This window comes from Dermacentor albipictus, unplaced genomic scaffold, assembly GCF_038994185.2.
Source record: "Dermacentor albipictus isolate Rhodes 1998 colony unplaced genomic scaffold, USDA_Dalb.pri_finalv2 scaffold_11, whole genome shotgun sequence".
Lineage (NCBI taxonomy): Eukaryota > Metazoa > Arthropoda > Arachnida > Ixodida > Ixodidae > Dermacentor > Dermacentor albipictus.
In genome coordinates, this window is record NW_027225565.1 from 10530037 (window position 1) to 10546402 (window position 16366).

A 16366-nucleotide genomic window follows, 5' to 3' on the forward strand; every position below is an offset into this window, starting at 1 on the left:
TTTTTTATTCCTTCCCACTAAAAGTGAAAAAGTTTTGCGTGTAAATGAACTTATACTTTGCAACTTTTTGTTGCGTTGCCTAGCAACAAGCTAGCGGCACGCCAGACGCGCGTGCCTACGTCATGCGCCAGACAAGCCGCAGGAGTGAGCGAGGACGGTCGTACGTGCGAAGCTCGCGCGCTCGGCGACCCGTCTGTTTTGGATATAGCCCATTTTTGGGGGGCTCCCGGCCTTCTCTATGCTTCTCTTGCGTGTCGTCTGCATTTCCACACGACACCACTGCACTATTGGACTACGGCAAGGTGAGAAATTGTGTTTGACAGTGTGCGGTGCATTTTAATCACATTTAGGCTTAGTTCGAGTGGCGCAGTTAGCGAAAAACAGCACCGCCGTCCTGGCGCAGTTAATTTGAGTTAATGCCTCGTCCTGGGAGATGTTTGCGACGCTTTCTATGAGCCGCAACATTACTGTAACTTATTTCGGTAGTATTTGGGTACGCTTGCCGCGCCCGGCTTATTGACGCAGTAAGCGAAAACCGACTCGGCCGTGTGACGCATTTGCGCGTGTGCATGCGTGCACTACGTCGTAGCGCCTGAGACAGACAAGTTTTCGCGCATTCTGTGGCCCCCAACGTTATTGTAACTAACGTCGTTATATTTGGGGTAGTTTAGAAGCACGGTTGCCGCGCCCGGCTTATTGACGCGGTTAGCGAAAAGCAGCTCGGCTGTGTGCCGCAGTTTCGCGTGTACTGAATCTTACTGGTAGAAGTTCGTGACGCATTCTCTGACCCGAAAAAAAGTATTGTAAATTATTTGGTAACTTTTTGGGATACCTTGAGGCTTGCTCGCCGCGCCTGGGGTTGTGAAGCTGTTGGCGAAAAAAGGAAGCCGCGGCCGCGGCCACAGTAAGTTAGTTTTGCGTGTACTGAATTTTAGTGGGACAAGTTTGTGACGCATTTTATAGCCCTGCAACAACATATACAATACTGCGGTACTCACGCTTCTCGAAAACGCGACGAGCGATTGCCGAGAGTGATAACACGGGAGTGTTGCATGCGCCGGCAGGACGCGTAAAAGATAACACGGAGGAGCTCAAGAACATGACATTTATGTATTCTGAGCGACTGAAAACAGGCATTCCACCGACGAGTGTGACTTGAGTGCGATTAGAAGGCAATCTGCGAGCGTGTAACATAGTCTGGCCTAGCCTGTGTTGTAGCTTCCTTTGTGTACTTGGCGTACCATCGTGTCGGCCGAGGCCAAGTTGTTTTGGAAACGCGCAGTCACCCGTGTATTTGTGCACTTAAAGTGCAGGAAATAATGCCCGGGAAAGGAGGGGTGCTTGAAAATCGGATGTTCAGATTTTATGGCATTGTTTCGGAGGAGTCTTTGCTGCGAAATGTACGTAAAAGTGAATTTATCTGTAATGCCGCTCATTCACCACTTACGCACGTTTCGCCTCTACACGCAATACTCCTGTTAGGTCAATATACGGAAATCATACATGCTTGTAATTTACTTTCTTTCAGCTGATGACATCCGGTGGAGCATCGTACGGCAATGACTGCTGCTTACCTGGTGCCACAACTTTGGATGAATGCAGAAGCCCGGAACGAGCATTTATATAGAGCAAAATAAACATTCCATCATTTCAGAAGACGTCTTTCGTTTTCTTTATGAAATTGCACCTCACAGATTCGGCGCAGTCTTGTAAAGGTTACTCGCAATCGTTTCTACTTAAAACGATTCCACGCGAAGGCCACGCGAGGTTCAGCAGAAGCGAGAAAAAAAATATGAATGCCGTGCCGAGCAGCGGAGCCGGTGCGGCATGTACCAACTGGTTTTCAAAACACGCGCGCCCAAAACCGAAACCGGAAGAAGTCAACAACATCCGCTTGATGTGCTACAGTCAATTCGGCCGCTGGGCTCTATGGGAGTGTCCGCTCTTGTTGAAATTTCTTTCTCTATGCGTCGCCTGCAAGAGTGGAACGCGATAGCGTTATCGCACCCCGTTCGCACCGCCTACTCAAACCCGCTACGCCAGCCAAACGTCGCGATCGGCACAGATAGCCGGGCCCCAACGCGCCATGGAGGCGGAAGCGATCATGGGGCGAGTGGCGCGCCACGTGTCGGGGCAGCGCCGTACATTGCGAGGAGGGGGTCTTCTGTTTTTGCCGCAAGATGGCTCTGCGTGTCCGCAGAGCACAGAAGAAATTTAGCGGAAACTTACTTCGCTACTCGTGAAACGGCGCCTTCTGAAAGTTACATGGTCATAATTACCGATATACACCACAGTATAACTTTCTGCTGCACGTTTCTAAGGCAACACCGCATTCACTAGAGGCGATTTTGTCCCGTTTTGAAGTAAAGAACTAGTGGCTGAGTGCATATAAAGCAATTCACAGACCAAGGTACAAAAATGCCTCTGCTTTGCAGCCGCGGTTTCACTGGGAGAGTGCCTGTATGTAGTTGAAAAAAGAAAGATTTAACAGAAGCTCTTACCGGCATTCGTTTAACTCTCTTAAGAACATCTCGTTCTGAACCTAAAACAAATACTGTACGATACAACGGTACAGGCAAGAATACATCAACAAGATCTTTGTATAACTTCTTACTAGTAACAACGGCCAAATATTCACTGGAAAATCTTGCTTTTAGTATTCGGAAAGACGCGACCACTTCACGCAAAAAAGCACTTAAAGGCATTGGCCCCGTATACATGGACGACACTACATAATCAGGCAATGAATCACGCAGTCTAGCTTGAATCATTGTTCTCAGAAAAGCATCCTTTTGATCACGCAAAAAAAAGAAACCTGCTGACAATCTGTTTGAGGAACAAATGTGACAACCCCAGCCCCCCATTCAACACTCTATGGAACAGATTACTACGACTTGTACGTTCCCATGTTGAGGCCCAAATGAACATCGCAAATACTCTATGTAGCTTTTGCACAGACATCCTCGTCAGACATAACGCTTGCATCACATAAAAGATTTTCGCGACTAAAAACAAATTACACACAAAACCGGAGACGATTGAGCATATCTTTTTGGACTGTCATGACGCAGTGTTTTTGTGGGATATTCTAAAACGTAGCCTTAAAAAGGAATTGCCGTTAAGTGCTTTCGGAATACGCTTCCTGCCATGCGCGGAACCAGAGGGAGTGCCTGTCGATCTGTTAATGCTTTTGTGCATGCACAGTGTGTGGCGAACGCGTATGGATATTAGACATGAGCACATTGTTCAGGTCCCAGCACATGAATATTTCATTGAAAGTGTGTTATATATACGCGAATTTTTCTGTGCACAGAGTGACCCTCCTGATTGGCTAAGTGCTTTGGACAAAGTGACCAGCCTACATCGTTCTTATCACACCACACTGATCCGGCATTGACTAGTTGTTTTTATGGCCATGTAATACTCACATTGTACCTTCTTTTGCCAAGCCGGTAATAAAAAAAAAAACCTCGTGGCTGAGTGGCAGCGTCTCCGTATTACACTTCGGAGACCCTGGTTCGATTCCCACCAGCCCATCTTGCAAGATGTTTTTTATTTATGAAATGCCTTCTGGGATTTATCGCTCACGGCCAACGCAGCGGACGCCAACGCCGACGACACCGGGTTTTCTGCGACACGAGCTCCTTAACACTGTCGCGTTAATATGCTGTCTTAGCACATACACAAAATCTTTGTCATATGTCGACACCACATCCGGAGGCAGTTTGTTCCATTCTTTAACACGGCCGGGAAAGAAAGACAACTGAAATAATTTTCGGCAAGAAATTTTGCGTATTTTTCTTTAATGGTCATATCTTTGTAATACGCAAATAGGTGGTTTTAGGGAAACGCGGCGGTTGATAACGGAATTGCTCCGATCAATTTGATGTAATATTGAACACCTAGCGTATACGATACGGCGGATATCAAGCGTGTCCCAGTTGAGCATGTTTTCTAGGCTGGTGACGCTAGTGTTATTCTGATACGAGTTAGTTACAATCAGCACTGCAGTATTTTGGATAGCTTCTAACTTGTTAGCAAGAGTTACAGACTCAGAATCCCATACTACAGAAGCGTATTCCAAGATAGGGCGAATGCTAGAAAAATATAAAACCTCTTTCGCTTCACGCGATGCTTTCTTGAAGTTTCTTCTTATAAAGTTAAGTACGCGGCTAGCTTTTACGGTTACGTAGTTTATATGGCTGTTCTAAGTTAGGTTCGGTGAAAATATAACTCCTAGGTATTTTGCTTCCTCAGTTAATGCTATTTGTTTACCATTTAAATAGTAGTGGTATGCTATGATTTCGCGCTTTCTAGAAAACTGGACATGATAACGCTTAGAAATATTTAAAGTCATATGCCACTTGAGGCATCACGAAGCTATTTGGTGGAGACCTTCCTATAAGGTAGTGGCGTCTACGTGATTGTCAATATCCCTATCACTGAAAGCAACACACACGTGAAAGAACCTGCGAATTTCTGTCTGTAAATTCCGCGACGCTATAATATTGTGGCGCTATAGCAGGCAGTCTTCAGAACTAGCAACCACATCTCTTTCTGTTGGCATTTGATTATGTTTCGTCTTCGACGTACGCTGTGAATAGTCTACGGCATAGTGTCATGACATCCTTGGCTTGAGAGCACCATACGCTGAAGAAAAGCGCCATCGACGATTTGAGGCATTTCATTACATTCGTCCTCGGACGTAAGAGTGCTTACAGGCGTTGCGCGAGCATAGGGCAACAGCGTACGGTGGCAACAAACAAGGCGCTGGTAAATTTCTCGTAGTTAGGCATGACAACACATTTGCACATTCGGCCGTCGTTTATCAAATGACCTTTTTTCTTTTGCTTTACTGATACATGGTTTCGGGAAATATGGGCGTAGTCTCATAGATAGGAACCGAATAGCCAGTTGACGCACCGCCATGTAGGAGACCCTGCAAGCTGGCCCTTTATTTGTGTAGTCGGGTGCTCAAATGTCCCGCGCAACTCGATAGATTTCCCACGCTGGAACTTTATAACCTGCAGGCATGGGACAGGTGCTTTGTAAATCGCCAATGAACAAGCTTAGCGTTGTCGAAAGCACTAAGGGAAGTATAGCTTAAGCGGGAGTCCTACACTCCGATTCCCTGCTGAGTAGCATGTAGGCGAAATTCGCTGGCTCTGCGTTTGCAAGAGCTCTCTCTCTCTCTCTCTCTCTCTCTATATATATATATATATATATATATATATATATATATATATATATATATATATATATATATTATTTGTCCACTATACCCGTCCTTAAATTGACGCTAGTTTTCTTGTGCTTGTATTCGCGCAAACTTTCGAACGACCGATTTTTTCACCACCCTAATTACCTATCAATGCGCTTTAACTTCTGAACCAACTTTGCCGACGCCAACAACCCGATGAAGCTGAATTATATTATTCCCAGCTATCCATTCTCCTAAACAATCACTAAATGTTTCTTTCGGTGGTGCTGATCTGTCCCAGTACGCACCATCATCACTATATTGTGAAAGCAAAACGACTCACTTCTTTATCTTTCTCTTCAATTCTGTTACATCGTCCATTACCAAAGCAAAAGTACCATGAAAGCATGCGTCTGCTATCTTCACATTAATGTAACCATGCATGTTATCCTCGCTTTGAAAGCGTCGGTTCGTCGTTGGGTACGTTCATAGAAACACATGCAAGGAGAAAATGTCTTTATTCAATCAAAACCATTGCATGTGAAATGTTTTGTTTTGTTTTTCACAGCCCTTTTATGAGCACGGATACAGTGCATCGAGCAGAAGAATCAACTTGGAATCGACTATTTTTAGCCTCTCGTATCACCACTTCAGGACGCCACCTGTTCGCACATAGTGCCGAGTACTCGGCGTTTAGGGTAATAATCTTAAACGAGACGATACAAGGTAGGATATGGATGCATTGTTAGTCAGCAGAGCGTGCCCACACAATGCTGGCAGTACTGATACATTTTCGTCGGCCGACAAGCTCGCAAGTGCAAGAGAAAATGATAAAATTCGTAGCCACACTATACACAAAGGCTTCCATACAGCGGCGGATTCTACAACATTCCCGTGATCGGCTAAGTGCATGCATTGGTCTTCAACGGTCCAGGCTGATTCACGATGCGGTTTAGTTCGGACAAACACGGGCGATGACATCACTGAAAAAAAGAAAACGTCAGCGTTGTGCAAACCGGAGTCTAGTGCGCGGGGCCGAAGGCATCATTCGCTAATTTCAAGCTTTTGCGCTCCAAAGCGAACGAGTGATGGTGAAGTGCCTCCTGCGTAATAAACGACACTTCTGCATCGATCTGCATACGCCGAAAAGCAAGGCGCTGTGTTCGCATTGTCACAACTCACAGGAAGGCGAGAAGAAAAGCCGAGACGTCTGTCTGAACTGTTTTTTCTATACCCTTGACACATGGACATTCCAGAGACCATAGGGACAAGGGACATCTACCGGGAAGGTGTACGCGCGTGATGACGCACGACAAAAAAGTATGTCTATTTCAGTACGGGCCCTTTCCGGAAAAGGAGTTATCCGAACTCATTTATACGTTTAAATAAGCAACGTCGTGATGCACCTCTTCAACAACAGCAGTATTGACAAAACACAATGATGCCCCATTAATTTTATTGCTCGCGTAGATAATTTCATAGCGACTATGGTTGCTTAATGGCTTTTCTGTTGCGCTGCTATAAGAACGAGGTTGCAGGATCAAATCCTGGTCGCGGAGGCGGCATTTCGATGGGGACAAAATGCAAGAACACCCCTGTACTTAGATTTAGAGGCACGTTGAAGAACCCCAGATGGTCAAAATTAATCCGGAGTACTCCACTACGGCTAGCCTCATAACCAGATCGTGGATTCGGCACGTAAAACTCCATACTCTAATTTTTTTTCTGTGATTTCATACTCAGCAGTGACCAGTGGCGTAGCAACAGGGGGGGCCGGGGGGCCGTGGGCCCCGGGTGCAAGGGGCCAGTGAGGGGGGGGGGGGTGTCATATACGTCTGAAGACACCCGAAAATTGTCGATATACTCGCCTTTCTCGAATACACCCGAGGGGGGGGGGGTGACAGAAGAGCTAAGGGCCCCGGGTGCCAGACGACCTAGCTACGCCACTGGCAGTGACGCAATTTCACTGGTAGTGAACTTTTACTGCATTGGCACTCTCAAACCATCGTACACGTTGCCCCAAATATGTTTGCCACAGTCTCGTCATATTGGCCGTTGGTACTCTTCGCCCCTCTGTGGCTTCGTCCACATATATTTACACAGTGTGACATCCATGATTCGCATGATTACAGCTTTGCCGTGGTTTAGAAGAACCGTGTACCTTTTTAGCTCCATGTTTTCGGCAGTTCAGACCAGCGTATCCTTACAACTTGCACACAGCTAAGCAGTGAGAACGCTAGCGTCCGCACACCGCTTATTGCGGCAATGGTAGGAAGAAAAAGAAGGACGAGGCGATGTCCCCCCGCTATCTTGCCGTGCCCATTGAGCCTCTGTGGCCAAGCTGTTGGCGTGCGCGGGACGCGCTTACAGACATGCGAAATCAAAGGCAGTTCAATAACGTGTGAACAAGTCAAATGCGAGCGGAGCGTACCGTAAGCGACGCACCCGTTAAAGCTGCCTAATGGTGTCTAATGTATAATGGACGGCAGGAGGGCAGCGTGGTCCTTGCACTGCAATTGTCACACCACTTCAGCAGCACTTCTCGGCGATTCTGCAGTGGAGAGTTACTTGGGAAACTACCTTCTATTGCGGTGCCTTCTCTCTTATTTATTTATTTATTTGTTTTGCTAAGAGATTTATTAGCAACGGGCGCAGGCGAATGGGTAGCAGTCACAAGCGTTCGGCCAAAGACCGCAACCACGAGCTCATACCGGTAGCGATGGTGCTATGGCACAGGCAGGCTACGCTTCTTCGTTACAACTTTATTTATTTATTTATTTATTTATTTATTTATTTATTTATTTATTTATTTATTTATTTATTAGTATTACCCTCAGGGCCAGAGGCATTACAGAGGGGAGTGGAACATACGGGAAAAAAACACGATACAGGTTTTTGTTCTGTTAATACAACGTTAGCTAAATAAATAAGATAAAAGTGAGAAGCAACAAAAATTCAAGCAATTGACCGATAACAAATATAATTACATACTTGGTTAGTTACATTGCTTAAAACATAATGAAACTGGGAATAGTGAGCAGTGCACGTGACTGATCCCGGAAGGTGGTTCCAGTCGTGTGAGGTGCAAAGTACAAATGATTGACAGCATGTTTGCGTTAAGCACGACATTATTCCCACCTTTTGTGCATGATCGAAACGAGGGGAAATGTATGATGGTAGAAGAATAAGGTCGTTGTGGAGGGCGGGACTGTAGTATATGTTATGGAAAAGACATAGGCGGAGAAAACTTGCGGCGACAGGCGAATGACGCAAGCTGTAGAGACTCTTTCATTGAAATGATACTGGTAGTGTGACTGCAGTTTCCTAGAATAAAGCGGACAGAGTTATTTTGGACAAGCTGGAGTGCAGAGGTTAATATAGTAGTGCTGGGGTCCCAGGTTGAAGAGGCATATTCGAGTTTACTTCCGTCTAAAGATTTGTAAAGGAGGAGTCTTAAAGAAACTAGAGCAGATGAAAAATTGTGCCGGAGGTAACCTAACGAGCGGTTTGCATTGATAATTATTTTGCTTATATGAAGACACCAAGAAAGAGAGGAATTATGTGGACACCTAAGTAGCAATAGGATGTTACGGAATAGAGAGCAGAATTATCGAGCAAGTAGGAAGTGAGGCAAGAAGTTGTACGGGATATGCGTAATACCTTGTGTTGAGTTCCATCAGCCAGACTTTACACCAGTTAGATATACAGTTGATATCGTTTTGAAGGAGCGTAACATCATCTTGGTCAATAATTTCTCGGAAGACTATGCAATCGTCGGCAAATAACTGAATGTTAGAGGTCACGCATTGCGGCAAGTCGTTAACATAAATGAGAAACAGGAGAGGGCCGAGCACTGAACCTTGGGGCACGCCAGAACTGGCCTCAACGCGGAATTAAAAGTGTTAGCAGACACGAATTGTGAACGTCCGGTTAGAAAATATTCGATCCATGAGAGAAGTTTACTATCAATGTTCAATTTGCTTAATTTAAAGAGAAGCTTTCTGATGAAAACGGTTTCAAAGACCAGGAAATGTCGGGAAAGTTGAAGTCTCCCAGGAGAAAAACTAAAGCGTTAGGATGACGTGTAGTAGTGGTATCAATGGCATCATGTATATGGGCAGCAAAGTTTGGGCAATTATTGGGCAGACGATAGCAAACCCCAAACACAAAGCTTTTATGACAGATATAAGCGTGTGCCTATAAAGTTTCTAGATTAGATTGAACAGGAATATAGGAAGATGGAATATCTCGCGAGATAGGCGACATAACACCGCCTCCTTCGCGTGATGATTCACGGTCACAGCGATAAATGCTGAAGCTAGGTGCGTCATGAAATATTTCGCTGCAGTAATAATTGGGTGAAGCCAGGTTTCAGTGAGCGCAATGATAGCCGAATTGCACGTGTCAACAACTGATTCAAGTGACTCGCTTATTAAGTACGCTTCTGACATTTGCCAAAAGTACAGACACACTGGGTGCCGGCAACAAACCACCACGTCCCCTCGCGCTCACCTATGGTGGTGTTTCACCACTCAAGTCTGGCGCTGAAGGTCGCGGTACACTGCCAGACGAATCACCGGTAATGGGCGGGTTTAGCTCTTTAATGCTGCTGCCGGCTGCGTTCTACATATAGCGTTTATTGGGAACAATGAGCTTGTTGTGCCGCAGCTGGAAGTTCTGTGAACCGGGTAATCCTTTGGCGAATTCAACCAGCTTTCTTCTAGCATGGCGAGTGGCGGCGGAAAAGTCTTCGGCAACTGACATTCTATTCTCTTTGAATTTTGGCCGCAATGCCAGCCCATTTTCTCTGGTTTTAAAAGAAGTAAACTTTATAATACCAGGCCGACATTTCGATGCTGTGAAACTGCCTAAACGGTGTGCGCGTTCGATCTCTTATTCTGAGACGCTACTGCCCATCGCGGTGGACAACACGGCAAGCGCTTTCTGCTGGGTTTGATGCCATGTTTCACGTGCGTCAAGAATACCATGTATAATCAAATTTTCGCGCCTGGACCGATCATCTAGATCATCTATGCGATTCTGGAGTGAAGCTTGCTGTGATGCAGGCGCGTGGCAGTATCCTGCACGGCAGCTATGTGATGACTCATGGAGCTAGAGTCCTTGGTTTTACGCTCAAGAGTTTCGATGCGGGTAAGCATGTAAATGAGCCTAGTTTCTAGGTTAGGCTTGATTGTCTTAATACCGGATATTGGAGTCGCTTGACCCAATGAAAACTCTTTTGATAGTTCTTTGATGCCGTCATTCGTAATTTTGAGTATCTGCATCATGGCACCTATCTGCGCTTGCTCCGAATGACTTTCGGTTTAAATTAAATTATGGGGTTTTACGTGCCGAAACCACTTTCTGATTATGAGGCACGCCGTAGTGGAGGACTCCGGAAATTTCGACCACCTGGGGTTGTTTAACGTGCACCTAAATATAAGTACACGGATGTTTTCGCATTTCGCCCCCATCGAAATGCGGCCGCCGTGGCCGGGATTCGATCCCGCGACCTCCGTGTTCAGCAGCCCAACACCATAGTCACTGAGCAACCACGGCGGATGCTTTCGGTTTGAGTAGATCGAGTGCGGGCTGGACCAGGGTTAGTCTGAATGTCACCACAGCAGAGCAGCAACAAAGAAGAATCAAAGAAATTGCACAATGTTTCACGAAGCACCCGTGGGCATGGGAGCACTACCAAGCAGCGGTCGTCCGACCTTCTAGCGAAGATAGAAAAAATTGGAGGACGCTTAAGCTTCGCCTTCAAGAGTGGGACGCGACAGCGTTCCCGTCGACCCGCCAAGGGGTATAAGACAATGCGCTACGGCACAGCAATCACTTACGATGCGCCCCGCATCGGACTTAGCGCCCACCTATCACGCGGTGAGCGTCGAGCAACGCAGCGTTGGGCGCGGCAACGAAACGTGCGCCTGAGCGAACGGAACGAACCAAAGAACTCGCTGTCTCGGAGGGGAAACGATCTGCGCCAGCCAAACGTCGTGATCGGCACGGGCAGAGAGATAGATAGTAATCTAAACCGGAAGCACGGCGAAGCGTCGTCAGGGGAGAGGGAGTCCCGCGACGCGCCTGGCAGCGGTCCCAATGCGCGCGCGGCGCGCCTCCTGTCGGGGCAGCGCCGTACATTGAGAGGAGGGGGTCTTCTGTGTTTGCCGCAAGATGGCTCTGCGTGTGCGGAAAGCGCAGAAGAAATGCAGCGGAAACGCACTTCGCAACTCGTGTAATTGTGACTTCTGTACGTTACATGTTCATAATTACCGATATACACCGCAGTATAACTTTCCACGGCTCGTTTCGAAGGCAACACCGCATTCACTAGAGGCGCGTTTGCACCGCTTGGAAGCATCGAACTCGTGGCTGAGTGGTAGCGTCTCCGTCTCACACTCCGGAGACCTGGGTTCGATTCCCACCGGGCCAATCTTGGAAGTTGCTTTTTATTTATGAAGCGCCTGCCGTGATTTATCGCTCACGGTCAACGCCGCCGACGCCGACACCCGACGCCGACGACACCGGCTTTTCTGCGACACGAGCTCCTTAACGCTATCGCGTTAAAACGGTTACACACCTGCGGAGCGTAGAAAACGAAGGGATTAGCCATGCTTCCGCGACGGCTGCTCCCATGCCCACTGAAAACGCAAGGTGGCGGCAAGGCATATAAATACGCGGCGGGACTTGATTCCAGCGCCGATCTTGACAACTTGATACCAGGGAAATTGATGATTCGAGGCATGACTTCGGTGAATGCGCGCGTGAATGCCCACTGTGCCTAAGCGCCTAATAAAAAGTTAACGCCCTAATTGAGCCACGAGCGTTATCGCAACCGATAGGTGAGCTCAGTCGAACTGCGGCACTGTGCTCGAGCTTCAGAAAGGTAGAGATAAACATCAGTAGTCTGACGGAGGCAGGTGACTGGATAAATCTTTCAGGGCATGAAGCAAACTTAGGTCTCACGAACTGGCCGTTATGCAAGGCGTCAGCTATCAGCGTGTCGCCACCACCATAGGATTGGGTAGCCTCTAAGCACCTATAGACATATAGATGTCGACGCCGTGATTCAAATGGAGGAATTTTACGAAAATACGGTGATGAGTAACAGTTTAGCCGCTCTTACGAGCACAGTAGGACAAAAGCAAAATGCAGAGGAATTGACGTGAGCGGCATTTTATAAGCGTGTTCGTTGTTCTTTTGAGAACTGTCTGACAGTAAACTTATCGATGCATGTACTCTGCGGTGTTTTGGCTTTGCACTTACAGCGCCATGGGACCCAAAGGCGCGTGGGTATTGAGGGAGGGAGAGAGAGTTTCGATGTTGGAACAGAAGAGAGGTCAGCCTGCGGGACATGGTTTCGAGTTGCTACGGATCCACACGTAGGGAAGGGGAAAATGAAAGAGGTAGATCATGGCAAGCGGTGATTGTCATCATGGAACAAATCAATAATACCACACACATGCGGTAACAGTGCTTTAAGGATAATGGAGAACAACCAGCATTGTCTCCATAGTGTGCATTGCTTGCACTGCTTTTTTAGCTACACGGCAATTGAAATCTCCGCATTTCTTACGCCTCGATTATGGTCAATAAGGCAGCTATTCAGCGTAGAATTTTACATATCTTCTGGAATCACTCTGAATGCTTACAGTAGTTACACGGCTGAAAACCAGGTTGACTAGAACATCCTACACTTTTATTAATGACAATGGCACCTTGTGTACACAAGGTGCAATGTCTTTGTAGAGACATATTCATCATTTGCCGGTGCTTGAAGCATTCGACTTTTTTATTCGCCCCAGTTGTGGCTGATGTACTTCGATAACATTCTAACCAACCACTAGTATGTGCTATGTGCATGCGCCTTGTCAACTCTAACAATGAAACTAATGGAATCTGACTTCTCCGAAGTGCGTATGTCATACTTTACGAAGTATAGCTACTCCACTCCTGAAAAAAAGAAAACATTAATAGGAACAAGCACTTGTGAAGTGCAACGTCTTTCATCCAAAGTACTGCATATGTGGATCAGTATTCATGTATCTGTATCCATAAAAACGGCACATAAGCTGTTTTTATGGTATAGAAAACAATTTTGCAATCTTTTGAAGCGATAGCTGTTACAGCTATTTGCAGCTCGGTTCGTGATGGCGTCAGCGTGACAAACTACGAATACTACCAATCCCATCACAGGACCACAGGGCGCGGAAAAAACGCTTCGAGGCGCCAAGTATTCACACTCGATTTGCATTCGTTTCACAAAACATTTCTCGCATTAAAATATTTCTCACAGAAGCAAGCACCACCTAAATTTTCTCACAAGGCACAAAAGTATGCGTTATAAAAGAAATTTCGAAGAAAAAAGAAAGCTCATTCCTTCAATGTTAATAAACGATGGCGCCTGCTAGCACACATACACGCACGCACATGCACGAGCGTGCGAGCGCAAACTTGAAGCAGAGACCAAAGCAGAAACCGAACGAAGCCTACTTACGACAGGTTTAAAACGTAGCGTAACTCAGCGTCAGGCGTCTATTCCAGGCTGCGAGGGAAGAGCGCTGTAATCGGGCTCATCATGCGTACCGTGGGCTGTCCTCTCTAGCAAAGAACCACATGACGTACATTGCGTCCGGCATTACTACAGGGACGTAGCGAAGAACAAAACAGACGCGTCGATGACGGTCGACGCTAGGCCAAAAAACATTGCGGCTTTCGTTCCACAGGCGCACGAATCTACTGCAGTAGAGGCGCCCGTTTACGAGCATATCCCTACAGTTCCATTGCCACACACAAAAAGCCTCAATTTCTCATCATCATCATCATCATCAGCAGCAGCAGCAGCAGCCCGCTTATGCCCACTGCAGGGCAAAGGCCTCTCCCATACTTCTCCAACTACCCTGGTCATGTACTAATTGTGGCCATGTTGTCCCTGCAAACTTCTTAATCTCATCCGCCTACCTAACTTTCTCCCGCCCTCTGCTACGCTTTCCTTCCCTCGGAATCCATTCCGTAACTCTTAATGACCATCAGTTATCTTAACTCCTCATTACGTGTCCTGCCCATGCCCATTTCTTTTTATTGATTTCAACTAAGATATCATTAACTCGAGTTTGTTCCCTCACCCAATCTGCTCTTTTCTTATCCCTTAACGTTACACCTATCATTCTTCTTTCCATAGCTCGTTGCGTCGTCCTCAATTTAAGTAGAACCCTTTTCGTAAGCCTCCAGGTTTCTGCCCCGTACGTGAGTACTGGTAAGACACAGCTGTTAAAAACTTTTCTCTTGAGGGATAATGGCAACCTGCTGTTCATGTTCTGAGAATGCCTGCCAAACGCACCCCAGCCCATTCTTATTCTTTTGATTATTTCAGTCTCATGATCCGGATCCGCAGTCATTATCTGTCCTAAGTTGATGTATTCCCTTACCACTTCTAGTGCCTCACTACCTATTGTAAACTGCTGATCCCTTCCGAGAGTGTTAAATATTACTTTAGTTTACTGCAGATTAATTTTTAGACCCACCCTTCGGCTTTGCCTCTCCAGGTCAGTGAGCATGCATTGCAGTTGGTCCTCTGAGTTACTAAGCAAGGCAATATCATAAGCGAATCGCAAGTTACTAAGGTATTCTCCATTAACTCTTATCCCCAATTCTTTCCAATCCAGGTCTCTGAATACCTCCTGTAAACACGCTGTGAATAGCATCGGATAGATCGTATCTCCCTGCCTGACGCCTTTCTTTATTGGGATTTTGTTGCTTTCTTTATGGAGGACTACGGTGGCTGTGGAGCAGCTATAGATATCTTTTAGTATTTTTACATACGGCTCGTCTACACAGTGATACCGCAATGCCTCCATGACTGCTGAGGTTCCGACTGAATAAAACGCTTTCTCGTAATCAATGAAAGCCATATATAAAGGTTGGTGATATTCCGCACATTTTTCTATCACCTGATTGATAGTGTGAATATGGTCTATTGTTGAGTAGCCTTTACGGAATCCTGCCCGGTCATTTGGTTGACGGAAGTCTAAGGTGTTCTTGATTCTATTTGTGATTACCTTAGTACTAAGTAGTTTGTAGGCAACTGACAGTAAGCTGATCGGTCTATAATTTTTCAAGTCTTTGGCGTCCCCTTTCTTATGGATTAGGATTATGTTAGTGTTATTCCAAGATTCCGGTACACTCGAGGTCATGAGGCATTGCGTATACAGGGTGGCCAGTTTCTCTAGAACAATCTGCCAACCATGCTTCAACAAATGTGCAGTTATCTGATCCTCCCCAGCTGCCTTCCGCCTTTGCATATCTCCTAAGGCTTTCTTTACTTCTTCCGGCGTTACCTTTGGGATTTCGAATTCCTCTAGACTATTTTCTCTTCCATTATCGTCGTGGGTGTGTCTGGTACTGTATAAATCTCTATAGAACTCCTCAGCCACTTGAACTATCTCATCCATATTAGTAATGACATTGCCGGCTTTGTCTCTTAACGCATACATCTGATTCTTGCCTATTCCTAGTTTTTTCTTAACTGCTTTTAGGCTTCCTCCATTCCTGAGAGCTTGTTCAATTCTATCCATATTATACTTCCTTATGTCAGCTGTGTTATGCTTGTTGATTAACTTGGAAAGTTCTGCCAGTTCTGTTCTAGCTGTAGGGTTAGAGGCTTCCATACATTGGCGTTTCTTGATCAGATCTTCCGTCTCCTGCGATAGCTTACTGGTATCCTGTCTAACGGAGTTACCACCGACTTCTATTGCACACTCCTTAATGATGCCCACAAGATTGTTGTTCATTGCTTCAACACTAAGGTCCTCTTCCTGAGTTAAAGCCGAATACCTGTTCTGTAGCTTGATCTGTAATTCCTCTATTTTCCCTCTTACTGCTAAGTCATTGATCGGCTTCTTATGTACCAGTTTCTTCCGTTCCCTCCTAAGGTCTAGGCTAATTCGAGTTCTTACCATCCTATGCTCACTGCAGCGCACCTTGCTGAGCACGTCCACATCTTGTATGATGCCATGGTCGGCGCAGAGTATGAAGTTTATTTTATTTCTAGTCTCGCCATTGGGGCTCCTCCACGTCCACTTTTGGCTATCGCGTTTGCAGAACAAGGTATTCATTATCCGCATAATATTCTGTTCCGCACACTCTACTAATAACTCTCCCCTG